Genomic DNA, 12,947 nt, shown 5'->3' with positions numbered 1-12,947 from the left:
TTCTGGCGGCTAGGGACAGACTGGCACGCAGCCGGAAACGGCTTCGTTCTAGCCTCCTGATTGTAAACACAGAAGCGATGTCACTTCCTTTTTACTTGGCTGCCAATGGCGCCGTTTTAAAAAAAAATATACAGTATTCAGAATTGCTGAAAACGGCGATCTGAATACTTTGAAGTGCAAAGGAGGGATTGGAGGTCTTTTAGACCCCCGATCCCACCATAAAGAGTACCTGTCACCACCTATTACTCTCACAAGGGATGTTTACATTCCTAATGACAGCAATAAAAGTGATCAAAATTTTTTTTTTTTAAACACAACTTAATAATATAAAAATAAATAAAATAAGAAAAAAAGTTTTTTTTAAAGCGCCCCCGTCACCACGAGCTCGTGCAGCAAAGAAAATGCACACGTGAGTCAAGCCTGCATATGTAAACGATGTTCAAATCACACATGTGAGGTATCGCAGCGATCGTCAGAACGAGAGCAATATTTTTAGCACTAGACCTTTTCTGTAACTCTAATCTGGTAACCGTAAAAAAATATATAAAGCGTCACCTATGGAGATTTTTAGGTACCGTAGTTTGTCGCCATTCCACAAGTGTGGGCAATTATAAAGCGTGACATGTTTGGTATCTATTTACTCAGTGTAACATCATCTTTTACATTATACAAAAAAATTTGGCTAACTTTACTGTTTCTTTTTTTTTAAATCCATGAAAGTGTCTCTTTTCCCAAAAAGTTGCATTTAAGACACCACTGCACAAATACCGTGTGACATAAAATATTGCAACAATCGCCATTTTATTCTCTAGATTCTCTGCTAAAATATAAATATATATATATATATATATATATATATATATATATATATATATATATATATATATATATATAATGTTTGGGGGCTCTAAGTAATTTGGATTTTAACTTGTAAACACCAAATGTCAGAAATAGGCTTAGGCATGAAAGGGTTAAATATTGGTGCTACATTGGCTTTTCTACAATCAGCTGGTACCATTCCAGTCAGTAGACTGTCAGTAAAAATTAGCTAGCTGGGAACTCTCTGGCTTTTGCCCAGAGAATTTTGTGATCGATTATTGGGCCTCTGGTTCTGGCGCTGATAAGAAGAGTTGCTCTTTTGTTGTAGTAAATGTCGGTTTGTTGTATTGTCATGATTGCCCATGTATAGGTGGATCTACCTGGATTCGAGTTTAGCAGATCCAATTTAAAATACGGAGAACCATAACTCTGTGGCAAATCCTATTCTTAAAGAGGAAGTAAACCCTGATTTTAAAATTCAACATCTAAACAGTAAGACAGAGTTCTAAGAACTGTATTTCACTATATAACCTCAGTTTACTGTTCTAAATAAGTGTAAAATGCAAAACTCTGGCGGGTGTAACAATATGGCCGCTTGCCCCCTTCTTTCTGTATGCTTACCGTGGACGGGTGTGGGGTGTAGCAAGATGGCGGCGACGAAACGCCATTTCCGTTACACATTCTGGTGGGTCGCCTAATCTGATGGAACACCTGCATGTAAGAATAGGTCCATAGGATGCTGCTAGATAAAGGAGACACCCTGACACAGGAAACCTGGGGCAGCTGTCATGGTTCCAGAATAAACTGGAACATAGGCAAGGGTTAAAAGATAAAGAAGCTGCATACTCAGTAATGCCGTGTACACACGACTGGACTTTCCGGCAGACTAGGCCCGACTAGGCCCGACGGTCTTCCCGACGTACTTTTGGCAGAGTTCTGACAGACTTTCCAAATGAACGGACTTGGTCACACACGAACAGACTAAGTCCGTTCGAAAGGTCGTTCGTTTTGAACATGATGACGTAAGACTGGACTAAAAAAAAGAAGTTCAATAGCCAGTAGCTTCCCTTGCGTCGTATTTGGTCTGTCGGACCAGCATACAGACGAACGGTTTTCCAGATAGGAATTGAGTCAGTCGGACAGATTTGAAACATGATCTATTTCTAGGTCCGTCTGATTTTTAAAATGAAAAATTATCGGATTAGCCCACACAAGATCGGATTGTCCGACGGACTGTTTCCATCGGACCTAGTCTGCCCGAAAGTCCGGTCGTGTGTACGCGGTCGTGTGTCCGGCATAAGTGATTAAAGAGGAAGTAAACTCTGATGGGTTTACTTCCTCTTTGTCTCCCTGCAAAGGTAAAGCATAATGGGCTACTATGCATCTCAATTATAAATAAATTATATTTTTGCTAATATCTCCTAAACCGTGTAGGTTAGGAGATATTTCACGGACCTACAGGTAAGCCTTAATCTAGGCTTACCTGTAGGTCAAAGTGGTCTGTAAGGGTTTACAATCACTTTAAATCAGCTGTTGAAGGGACTTAGAAAACTGACAGTGTAATATCACTTTAAATTATAGCCAGTTTTAGCAATAATAGGCAAATTACTGTAGGAAAATAACATGGGAAGCTGCACTAGGAGTAAATCGGGGGAAGGTCTTTTCATGTGGTTTCAAGGGCAAAATTGTCAAGATTGCCCATTTGTTGCTCATATTACTTGTGCAATAAAACAATTGCCAATTTGTTGTCTGCATACTCTTGGGATTGCCCCTTTATCATAACAATTGCTTGCATGTCATAATGATTGCCTGTTTGTTGCCCATGTAGTGTCATGAATACCCGGGTATTATAAATGTCACCTGTTTGTTTCCTGTGTATTAGGTTTCCTTCATATTTAAACAAATGGAACATTTGCTGTTTGTGTATTGTCAGGATTGCCCGTTTGTTGCATGCCTATGCTCAGATTGCCCATGTTTGATAACAATTGCCAGCGTATTGTCAGATGACCCTGTGTTTTATACATTTGCCCATTTGTTACCTTTGTATTGTCAAATTACCTCCCGTCTGCAGTACCTGGTGGGTGGATAGCCCAGAAGTGGTTAAAGCATCGCCTATGGAAAATATAGGGGGCTGAAGTTTGACACCATTATACAGGTGCATGCAATTTAACCTCTTCGCGCTGGCCGAAACGTATATATGCGGCCTCTCTGTGTGTGGGCCTTCAGGCCGAGCAGCCCAATATGCTGTGTAAACCACTTAACATGATGAGAGCGCGCACCCAGCTTGGTAGCCGGCGGTTAACGGAAAGCTCCCGATACATACTATCGAACAGGAGCTTTCCGATCATGTGACCGTAGTCACATGACCCGAATGCCCGCCTCTGCCCCCTGGCTTTTAGAACCCTTAAAGGGTCAGGAGGTGCTCGGCAGAAAGGGTTTGACTTGTTGGGTATCTAATTGTTCGACACAAGCTCACCTTTTTTATATTAGCAACAAAATTGGTCATTCATTGTGTTTATGTGCCATAAAATAAACCTTTGTGTCTTTTTTACTGAAATTTTGCCCTTGATAAACCGTTGCGATAATACTGTGTGATATAAGCAATTGGAACTGCCACTATTTTATTCTCTAGGGTGTCTGCTTTCAGAAAATATATTATGTTTTGGGGGTTTACTTAATCTTCAGGCCTAAAATGATTTTGTAAACAAAATACTTAAAAATGGCTCTGGTGGTGAACGGGTTAATGGAGGCTGCATCGTTATTTTTTTCTAATGAAGAAAACTATGTCCATGTATTGTACATAATACACCTCTCAGTACATTGAGCATCACTGAGCTTCACAAGCATGAGATTTCTCCTTATAGCTCCAATCGGCCAACCAGTACGTTGCTTGACAATCGCAACATGGCGGCCGGAAGTCACTTCCCCGCCATGTTGGTCCTCCCTTCTTTGCCCTGAGGGTGTCAAAACGAAAGGAGGAGGCGGGGCTGGGCTCAGGGACACGCCTCTCCGTGCTCGCTGCCGCTGCTGGTGCTGCAGTGTGTGTGTCAGAGCCGGGAGAGTGAATGAGGAGGAAGCTGTGAATGTAGGCCCGAGGTGGAGGAGGAGCGCCGCCCGTCAGGTGAGAGAGACACCCGGCCGGGTCACTGGGCTCCGGGCCTAGAATATTCCGCCATACACCGAGAGCTGCCTCCCCCTCACATTGCTTACCAGTGCCCCCCTCCATACATTGCTTACCAGTGCCCCCCCCCCCTCCATACATTGCTTACCAGTGCCCCCCCCTCCATACATTGCTTACCAGTGCCCCCCCTCCATACATTGCTTACCAGTGCCCCCCAATATATATCCTGTGTTATCAATGTCCCCCCCAATATATATCCTGTGTTATGTCCCCCTCCATACATATCCTGTGTTATCAGTGTGCCCCCCCCAATATATATCTTGACATATAAATGCCCCCCATACATATCCTGTCATATCAGTGCGTCTCCCCCAATATATATCGTCATATCAATGTGTCCCCCCCCATACATATCCTGTCATATCAATGTGTCCCCCCCCATACATATCCTGTCATATCAATGTGTCCCCCCCCATACATATCCTGTCATATCAATGTGTCCCCCCCCCCCCCACATACATATCCTGTCATATCAATGTGTCCCCCCCCCACATATCAATGTGTCCCCCCCCCACATACATATCCTGTCCTATCAATGTGTCCCCCCCCACATACATATTCTGTCATATCAATGTGTCCCCCCCCACATACATATTCTGTCATATCAATGTGTCCCCCCCAGACATATTCTGTCATATCAATGTGTCCCCCCCCAGACATATTCTGTCATATCAATGTGTCCCCCCCCAGACATATTCTGTCATATCAATGTGTCCCCCCCCCCCCCCAGACATATTCTGTCATATCAATGTGTCCCCCCCCCCCCCAGACATATTCTGTCATATCAATGTGTCCCCCCCCCCCCCAGACATATTCTGTCATATCAATGTGTCCCCCCCCCCCCCCAGACATATCCTGTCATATCAATGTGTCCCCCCCCCCAGACATATCCTGTCATATCAATGTGTCCCCCCCCCCCCAGACATATCCTGTCATATCAATGTGTCCCCCCCCCCCCCCCCAGACATATCCTGTCATATCAATGTGTCCCCCCCCCCCCAGACATATCCTGTCATATCAATGTGTCCCCCCCCCCCCCCCAGACATATCCTGTCATATCAATGTGTCCCCCCCCCAGACATATCCTGTCATATCAATGTGTCCCCCCCATACATATCCTGTCATATCAATGTGTCCCCCCCCCCATACATATCCTGTCATATCAATGTGTCCCCCCCACATACATATCCTGTTATCAATGTGTCCCCCCCCAGACATATCCTGTCATATCAATGTGTCCCCCCCCCAGACATATCCTGTCATATCAATGTGCCCCCCCCCCCAGACATATTCTGTCATATCAATGTGCCCCCCCCAGACATATTCTGTCATATCAATGTGTCCCCCCCCCAGACATATTCTGTCATATCAATGTGTCCCCCCCCCAGACATATTCTGTCATATCAATGTGTCCCCCCCCAGACATATCCTGTCATATCAATGTGTCCCCCCCCCCCCCCAGACATATCCTGTCATATCAATGTGTCCCCCCCAGACATATCCTGTCATATCAATGTGTCCCCCCCCAGACATATCCTGTCATATCAATGTGTCCCCCCAGACATATCCTGTCATATCAATGTGTCCCCCCCCCCCAGACATATCCTGTCATATCAATGTGTCCCCCCCCCCCAGACATATCGTGTCATATCAATGTGTCCCCCCCCCCCCCAGACATATCGTGTCATATCAATGTGTCCCCCCCCCAGACATATCCTGTCATATCAATGTGTCCGTCCCCCCCCCCCCCCCCCAGACATATCCTGTCATATCAATGTGTCCCCCCCCAATACATATCCTGTTATATCAATGTGTCCCCCCCAATACATATCCTGTCATATCAATGTGTCCCCCCCCCCCCCCAATACATATCCTGTTATATCAATGTGTCCCCCCCAATACATATCCTGTCATATCAATGTGTCCCCCCCCCCCCAATACATATCCTGTCATATCAATGTGTCCCCCCCCCAATACATATCCTGTCATATCAATGTGTCCCCCCCCCAATACATATCTTGCCGTATATACGTGTCCATCCCCATATACACCCTGTCATATCAGTGTCCCCCCATACATATCTATACTTTCATATAAGTTCCACCCATATATATATATATATATATATATATATATATACTGCTGTATCCCTGCCCCCCACACATACCACACCATACTGACTCCGCCCTCTGACATAGTCTGCCATATCTCCAACATCCATGGATCTCTGCAGTGTAATGTCTGACATTCAATCTTCCTTCAGTAGTGCCGGCCCTGAGAGCTCACACTCCTTACATTCCCCTGTGCAGCACTGCAGTGTATTATGGGTAGAAGGAGGTCTGTGGCCAGCAGTCAGGGTTCATCTTTAGGATTCCAAAACAGGTAGTGGGTTGGTATGGGCAGGAGTGTGGTCGACTTGAGTAGTAGATCGCTTTATAGGGGCAGCGGACTGGTTGCCGCGGCCTGCAGACTGGTTTTCAGGGAGAGTGGATGGGTTGCTATGTGCAGAAGATCAGTTGATATGGGCAGTAGGTGGGTTGCCATGGACATTTGTCACCTTAGTTGATTTACTAGTGGTGGCATTGTGTGTACTCTTCCATCTGGAACGTCTCTGTGAGCTCATAAAAAAAAACCCCATCATTAATTGGTGTATTACATGTTTTATAAACTCAGTTACCATGAGATTCATTTTTCTGTATTCTGCAAACAATCCTGGTTGTTCTTTATCTCCATCTTCTGTCCATGTCCCCCCAATTCAGCTAGGGATTTTGCAGCTGTGGTGGCAACTCCGCACATGCTCAGTTTTTTTCAGTGAGTTTCTATACTGAGCATTTCCTCCCTATCATGTCGGAGCAGCCCATGTGACTATAGAGTCACACATGTGGGTGTATACATAGTGGTAAATGGGTAAACGACAGCCTACTCCCTCACGGGGGGGGGGGGGGTATTTCATGTAGTTTGATGGAGGCTTCACCTCCCTCTTATTATAAGACACAGGCTGGAGGGACGTGACACAGCCTGTGACTGGCAGAAATCCACCCACACTAGGTTTTTGCCACAAAATAATAAAGATTTGATTTCAAATATATATTTGTATGACAATTTAATACTGTTTATTGATATTCATTATTATTTTATACTCTGTGTTCCAAAGATTGTGATTTTTTTTTTTGAACATGTGACCAGCAGCAGAGGACTAGAAGCTCCTCCTGCTTATGTCTCCCTGCAGATGGGCTGGGGCAGATGTTGCCCACTTCCCTGGTGGTCCAGTGTGGGCATCTGAGCAGGGGCTGCGCTGATTGGACACTGCTGATCACGTGGTAAAGAGCCTCCGCCGGAGGCACTTTACCGAGATCAGTGTAGCGGTGTGTCAGACTGAAACACCGCTCCAGCGATCGCTGTGATGTGTGCCCCCATGGGCACACGGCGGCATGTTATCCTGAAGGACGCCATATGACGCCCAGTCAGGATAACGAAACCACCGCCCGGCCGTCATCCTGCTATAGGCCGGGCGGGAAGTGGTTAACCACCTGCAGACTGACTAACTGGGAATTTACGTCCTGATTTTGATGCTAAATACCAGGGTTATGGCTGCAACTAGATGCCATAACCCCAGTATTTTCTTTTCCCTTAGGAGATTCTCTTTCAGATAAGTGATCCCTATGGCAGATTTGCCACAGGGTCACTTTTAGAAGTGGCGCAAGAGGTGACACCCCCCCTTACCGATCAGTAATGTAAGCCCGGTGGTTCCTGGTACCGATCACTGAGCCCGGGAACCAATGGCAAGATGACCACTGCTTATCTCTATGAGCTTGGAGGACCGAAGCGACGTCATGATGTAATTTCCTGTTCTCTGGCCATGTAAACATGTTTTATTTTTATTAAAGCAAAAGAGATTTTTTTTTTAAATTTTATTTTTTTATTTATCTTTTGGAGTCCTTTTTAGACCTCAGATCTCTCCATAAAGAGGACCTATCACGCTGTATTGTTATCGTAAGGGATGTTTACTCATATACTTCAATGGATTGCCTTAACGTAGCACTAAAAGCAAGGGAGGGTTATAACCCTTGTCAGTTTTTTTGCCATTTGTGTCCCATTGGGGAGATTTCCCTACACTTCCTGTCCCATAGATAACACAGGAAGTTCCGCTAAAATTAGAGAATATCTGATGTCAACAGGACTAGTGTCCCCATTGAAAGATTTCCCCTCTTTTACTGTTCTGGGGACAAACCAAAATTAAACAGGACAAATAGAGTGAATCTCCCTAACAGGGGAACAGACAGCAATAAAAACCTTACAGGCGTTAATCCCTCACCACTCTATCAAAAAATAAATAAAAAAAATAGATTGCAACACACCATAACTTGTGACATAACGCACCACACTGATGTAAATTGGCCATTAAACCCCTCCCAGTATCATATGTACACCCAGCGGGTCAGGATTGGCTGTCACAGTGTCACATGATGGGAAGCCGATGTCTTCTCGGGACCGAGAGCCGTTTTCGGCAGCTTGTCTTTGAGGTGGAAACGCGTTCCCTGCACATAAACATCGCCCACCCAGTGGCGCATATGTGTACTGCGCGGGCATTAAGGCCTGGTTCACGCTGGTGTGACATGCGCTCCAACGTTGAGAGCCCAATTCGCATGACAAGTCGGAACCGCTCTAATAGGAGCGACTTGAGTCGCCCTGACTTAGTAAAAGGTTCCGGCATTACTTTTGGTGCTACTTCGGCACAATTTGCATTGACTTCTGTTCCCCCCCCCCCCCCACATTATTGTCCAGAGCGGCCACCCGCCCCCCCCCCTCACATTATTGTCCAGAGCGGCCACCCGCCCCCCCCCTCACATTATTGTCCAGAGCGGCCACCCGCCCCCCCCCTCACATTATTGTCCAGAGCGGCCACCCGCCCCCCCCTCACATTATTGTCCAGAGCGGCCACCCGCCCCCCCCCCTCACATTATTGTCCAGAGCGGCCACCCGCCCCCCCCCCCTCACATTATTGTCCAGAGCGGCCACCCGCCCCCCCCCCCCCCTCACATTATTGTCCAGAGCGGCCACCCGCCCCCCCCCTCACATTATTGTCCAGAGCGGCCACCCGCCCCCCCCCCCCCTCACATTATTGTCCAGAGCGGCCACCCGACCCCCCCCCTCACATTATTGTCCAGAGCGGCCACCCGACCCCCCCCTCACATTATTGTCCAGAGCGGCCACCCGACCCCCCCCTCACATTATTGTCCAGAGCGGCCACCCGCCCCCCCCCCTCACATTATTGTCCAGAGCGGCCACCCGCCCCCCCCCTCACATTATTGTCCAGAGCGGCCACCCGCCCCCCCCCCTCACATTATTGTCCAGAGCGGCCACCCGCCCCCCCCCCTCACATTATTGTCCAGAGCGGCCACCCGCCCCCCCCCTCACATTATTGTCCAGAGCGGCCACCCGCCCCCCCCCCCTCACATTATTGTCCAGAGCGGCCACCCGCCCCCCCCCTCCCATTATTGTCCAGAGCGGCCGCCCGCCCCCCTCACGTTATTGTCCAGAGCGGCCGCCCGGCCCCCTCACGTTATTGTCCAGAGCGGCCGCCCGCCCCCCTCACATTATTGTCCAGAGCGGCCGCCCGCCCCCCTCACATTATTGTCCAGAGCGGCCGCCCGCCCCCCTCACATTATTGTCCAGAGCGGCCGCCCGCCCCCCTCACATTATTGTCCAGAGCGGCCGCCCGCCCCCCTCACATTATTGTCCAGAGCGGCCGCCCGCCCCCCTCACATTATTGTCCAGAGCGGCCGCCCGCCCCCCTCACATTATTGTCCAGAGCGGCCGCCCGCCCCCCTCACATTATTGTCCAGAGCGGCCGCCCGCCCCCCTCACATTATTGTCCAGAGCGGCCGCCCGCCCCCCTCACATTATTGTCCAGAGCGGCCGCCCGCCCCCCTCACATTATTGTCCGCCCTCTCCCCCTCACATTATTGTCCAGAGCGGCCGCCCGCCCCTCACATTATTGTCCAGAGCGGCCGCCCGCCCCTCACATTATTGTCCAGAGCGGCCGCCCGCCCCCCTCACATTATTGTCCAGAGCGACCGCCCCCCCTTCACATTATTGGCCGCCCTCTCCCCCTCACATTATTGTCCAGAGCGGCCGCCCGCCCCCCCTCACATTATTGTCCAGAGCGACCGCCCCCCCTTCACATTATTGGCCGCCCTCTCCCCCTCACATTATTGTCCAGAGCGGCCGCCCGCCTCCCTCACATTACTGTCCTGAGCCCCCCAGCCCTAGCAACCAGTCACCTGTCTGTTAACTCAGGAAGCCAACCCTCTGTCTAGAACTATCCTGCCTCCCGCCCCACTGTGAGGATGACCGTGGTAATGGCTGCAGGGCACAACAGGCTTCTAAATGGTGGGACCACAGAGGTCCGGACAGGACACTGAGTCGGTCCAGATGTGGACTGCAGTCCGCCATTTAGTGATGCCTGGTGTAGGAGGTTTATTGTTTTGCTTTCTGGTAGATAAAGGCCCATGTGATGCCATCTACCCTGCCACTGATCCCAGATTGCTAAGAGAGCAGCTAGAGCTGGTACCTGTTCTTATGACGTCGCTCCCTGGCTGGCAAGCAGGAGTCTTTACTCCTTCAGCAGGTGAGGAAATGACGTGGTCTGAGCCTACGAGTAGTCTCTTCACTGATCTGGTTGCTAATATGACATGGCCACCAGGGCTTGCCTCTACTGTCGGCAAACAGGGCGATTTTTGGGTGGGTTTTTTTTGCCCCTGAAATGCACCTTGTATAACAGCGATAAAGCAGTTGATGGACACGGCACCCACAGAGTGTCGTCGCTTATAGTGCATCAAAAGCCCTGTGAAGGGCGATCACACATGCTGGAAAACCGCCTGCAAATGCTTTAATAAACAAGAAGTGCATTGGAGTGAGATAAAAGGATTTGCAAAGCACAAATGGAGCAAATATGGCTTCCTCTATTTGCATAAATTGCTGTACAAAATGCACAAAACCAGATATTCACAAACATTGATAAGACTGTTTACATTAGGCTGATTTATTTTATTCCGTGCTTATCACTAAAAACATTAACATTAACACTTTCCGGTTAGGAAAGGCAATGACCTTGAGAAGAGGTTGCATCCTCCTGATCATCATTTAGTTTTCGCAATTGAACTTCCATTCATTCGTTACTTCTTGACCTTTCACCTCTGCCGCTACTGAACAATCATCGTCCTCTCACCGCTGCGTCTGTCCCTGGTGCCAGTAGTCCTACTCAGCTGCTGGCTGCTTGACCTTGGTGTCAGAGGACAAAAATCGATCGTCGTTTTATTTCCTCCCCAGGGGAATAATAATAATCTGTGAATGTCTCCTACAAACCTATTGTGTGCAGTGCGGTTGTGACTGATGTTCAGGCTGAACAAGGGGGACATTTCTGTCTTGTCTTTCCTTGCGTGTAGTAAGCAGTAGGGGATCGCTCTCTGTATTGCTTTGCTCTGCCTTATGTAAGTGTTCAGCTTTCCTAGAGGCAGCCTAGACTGTGCACGGCGTATACTATGGGCTCTGGCTTGTGTGAATAATGCTTCTGTCATGTAACTGAGAAGACACAAAGGCATTGCTCCTGTATTCCTACAATTGCAGGTCTTTTCATTGTATTTTCTTCTATGGAACAAGAACTTATCATATATCATTTCTCCAATTGTCAATTCTGTAACAACTTCAGCTCCGGAATATTTACTCCCCACCCCCTTCCTGACCAGACCATTTCTTACAATACAGCACTGCGTTACTTTAACTGACAATTGCGCGATCATGTGATGCTGTACCCATATAAAACTTTTTTGTCCTTCCTTTTTTTATTTTAAAATAAAAAAGCTACATGTGAAAAAATTTTTTTTTTTTAGTGGTATTTGATCACTTCTGCGTTTTTAATTATTTGTGCTATAAACAAAAAAGATTGACAATTTAAAACATTTTTTTTTTTTTTTTTTAATTGTCAGTCTTTTTTTTTAATTGCACAAAAATTTAAAACGCAGAAGTTATCAAATACCACTAAAAGAAAGCTATACTTGTATGAAAAAGAAAAAAGTACTTTCTGCTGTAAAACATACAATACAAAAAATTTTATTTTTTCAACGATTTAGGCCAATATGTATTTTACTACTTATTTTTGGTAATAAAATCCCAATAAGAGTATATTGATTTGGTTTGCGCAAACTATGGGATATGTTAACGGAATTTTTTATTTCTTTTTTTTTTTTTTTTTTACTAGTAATGGCAACTTATAGCGAGACTGTGATATTGTGGTGGACAAATCAGACACTAACTGACCTTTTTGACTTCTTTTGGGGACCAGTGACACTAAAGCCCCTCAGATTTTCTGCTGATTTTTTTTTTTTTCCTTCAGATTTAACAAAACCATATAATATGAGGTCAAACCTCAAAGGCGTTTCAATGTGTATGCAATCAGGCAGGCCCTTGCACTACATGGTTTTTGGTAAATCTGAAGATGACAAAAATCAGCAGAAAATCTGATAGTGTGTATGGGGCTTAAGGCTTCATGTACACAGGACGTTTGAAAAACTCTTCTGAACACTGGAACTTGACAGCTTGTAACCGACGTTTACAAACTTCAGTTGTGACACTTTTACCAGCCAAATTTATGAGCCTTTAGAAGCGTTTTTAGTGGGGAATCATTTCTGATTATTTGTAATGGTAAAAAATAGACTTTTCAGAACCCTTATATGTTGTGGGCTGCAATGCTCTATCTCTCTCTTTCTCATGAAATGATTCCCCACTGAAAATGCTTATAAACGCAAGTTACCGCGCTTACACGCTGTTACAGGCATTTCAGATGCCTTTGAACATCCGTCCTCAATGCATTTTTTTTTTTGCTTTCCAAAAAATGCTTCTAACCTCAACTGCCTGGAAAAGACTATAAATGACTAGGTGTACATAT

At 46.7% G+C, this 12,947-nt stretch overlaps 1 protein-coding gene across 11 annotated transcripts in view; it reads left to right on the top strand.

Moving 5' to 3' along the window:
- Positions 1–12,947, top strand: part of CYRIB (CYFIP related Rac1 interactor B) — a 252,104-nt gene that overhangs the window by 70,785 nt on the left and 168,372 nt on the right. For 2 of the 11 annotated variants that reach the window (XM_077493341.1, XM_077493342.1), the window contains exon 1: positions 3,789–3,940. The exons of 4 other annotated variants lie outside the window; for them this stretch is intronic. The gene's annotated coding sequence lies outside the window, so the exon portion shown is untranslated. Of the gene's footprint in view, positions 1–3,788; positions 3,941–12,947 lie in introns of those variants that run through there. 5 more of the 11 variants (XM_077493336.1, XM_077493346.1, XM_077493345.1 and 2 more) reach the window with 4 other exon arrangements.

The sequence above is a fragment of the Lithobates pipiens genome, unplaced genomic scaffold (assembly GCF_037356315.1).
Source record: "Lithobates pipiens isolate NorthernLeopardFrog02 unplaced genomic scaffold, aLitPip1_a1.2 Scaffold_19, whole genome shotgun sequence".
Lineage (NCBI taxonomy): Eukaryota > Metazoa > Chordata > Amphibia > Anura > Ranidae > Lithobates > Lithobates pipiens.
This window is presented reverse-complemented; position numbering and strand designations above follow the sequence as displayed.